Source organism: Astatotilapia calliptera, chromosome 2 (assembly GCF_964374335.1).
Source record: "Astatotilapia calliptera chromosome 2, fAstCal68.1, whole genome shotgun sequence".
NCBI classification, from domain to species: domain Eukaryota; kingdom Metazoa; phylum Chordata; class Actinopteri; order Cichliformes; family Cichlidae; genus Astatotilapia; species Astatotilapia calliptera.
Genome location: NC_137423.1, coordinates 504,034 through 506,224, shown reverse-complemented (window position 1 = coordinate 506,224; position 2,191 = coordinate 504,034). Strand labels below are relative to the sequence as shown.

The 2,191-nt window shown below is 44.9% G+C and overlaps 1 long non-coding RNA gene across 1 annotated transcript; it reads left to right on the top strand.

Moving 5' to 3' along the window:
* The first annotated feature begins 675 nt into the window (after positions 1-675).
* LOC145420428 (uncharacterized) lies at positions 676-1,982 on the top strand. The gene is made up of 2 exons (XR_013901738.1): positions 676-947; positions 1,129-1,982. It is a non-coding gene; the product is annotated as an uncharacterized LOC145420428 (long non-coding RNA).
* The last annotated feature ends 209 nt before the right edge of the window (positions 1,983-2,191 follow it).

Genomic DNA, 2,191 nt, shown 5'->3' with positions numbered 1-2,191 from the left:
TTCATACATAAGACACTTCGCTCACAAAATGAAATTTCAGGGTGCCATTCAGAAAACACATGTATCCAAAATACAAAACACATCGGGTAATTGCAACCACTCAAATACACACCTGAAAGCACTTACTTGCAAAACCGAACACCAATTAGCCAACTACAAAAAGCCCTCAGCGTAGCCATTTCAAGAACTTTGCAAGCATGGATGGAGGGAGAGCAAGAGGAAGAGGAAGAGGTAGAGGAGGAGGAGGAAGAGGAGGAGGAGGCCGAAGAGGCCATGCACGGACCCATATTTCTGATGAAATAAGAGCAACTTTGGTGGACCATGTCATCAACCATGGCCTGACTATGAGGGAAGCTGGGCAGAGAGTCCACCCACATCTAAGCCGCTTCACAGTGGCATCTGTAATACGAACATTCCGACTAGAAAACAGGTATGTCTTCACCTCCATACCTTCTGCTCTACTCAGATGGTTTTATAGCACTGTTCTACAGTATATCACATCACCATATCAAATGTACGGGGTGCTAATGCTCCTTTTGCAGCCAAAGGGGCTGATTCCTTATATTGAAGTACAGTGTTGTACAGTGGATGACACAGTACATACAGTAAAGTACTGTAAGAAAAATAAGCAAACCAATGACAATATGTGGTTGTATTTCTCCAGAATGACTCGAAGACCTTCTGGGGGAGGACAGCAACGTCTGTTCACACAACAGCAGGAACTTGCCGTTGTGGACCTAGTGAGGGCAGACAATGCCATCCGTCTCCACCAGCTATGACGGAAAATACTTGCAGACAGGCGAGTGTTCAGCAACATAGACCATGTGAGCATCACCACCATCAGACGCATCTTGGGTAAACACAGCATCACCATGAAGCAGCTCTACAGAGTCCCATTCGAGAGGAACAGTGACAGGGTCAAAGGACTTCGAGCTGAATATGTACGGGTACGTGTAACTGTCCCTTACATTTACAATAGAGTATTGGTGAAGTCCAGTAGCAGCTGAATATGTACCATATCAGTACCACATGGATCTATTCTGAGAGCTACACAGGTACCTGTGTGATGGGGTGAGGGTGCTGTATGTGTAGCACTGTAGTACAGTGATATGTTCCCCTTTTTTTCAGAGAATCTTGGCCATGGATGGAGCTGCACAGCCTCATGAATACATTTTCATTGATGAAGCTGGATTCGACCTGAGCAAAACAAGACGACGGGGTCGTAATGTAATTGGCCAAAGGGCAATTGTGCACGTCCCAGGGCAGCGCGGGGGAAACATCACATTATGTGCCGCCATATGCCTTCGAGGGCTTCTGCACCATCATGCAATACTAGGTCCATACAATAGCCAACACATACTCACATTTCTAGATGCTCTCCATGATATAGTTGTACAGAACAGACCAGATCAGCCCAGGTTTGTGGTGATATGGGATAATGTCAGTTTCCATCGGGCTGCTCTGGTCCAGGCCTGGTTCACCAACCACAATCAATTTGAAGTGGTATACTTGCCCCCTTACTCACCATTTTTGAACCCTATAGAGGAATTTTTTTCGGCTTGGAGATGGCGAGTATATGACCGCCAACCACATGCCCGCATGCCTCTTCTGCAGGCAATGGAACAGGCCTGCGGCGACATTCAGGTGACAGCAATCCATGGATGGTTTCGACATGCAAGAGGATATTTTCCCCGGTGCCTAGCGGGAGAGGACATTGCTTGCGATGTTGATGAGGTCCTGTGGCCAGACCCCAACAGACGGCGGGATCCATGAGCCCACTTATGCACAATTGTCATGGTTTTTTGTGTTTACAGTATAGTGTTTTTTCTATTGCAGTATTATTGTGTTGTTGTTGTTTTTTTTTGCTTTATCTGAATTCATGGTACTGCAATGTACAATATTGAGTAGGTCTATTTGCGTTTTTGGTTGTTTGAAAATGTGTCTCCTGTAAATGTGCCTTCTGAATAAACAATGGAAATCAAGGACTGCAGTGTTTTATATAAAGAAGACTAGTGTGTTCCCCCTGATCTGTCAGTGTTTGCATATGATGCAAGTATGTGTCATTTTGTCAACAGAGTTACATTTTGACAAAGGAATGTCAGGTTTTGATAGCAGAGTTTAGGTTTTGGGAGTAGAGTTTCAATTTGGCACAGATGTGAATGGTATATTTCCCAGTGTTGTGTCATGTGTA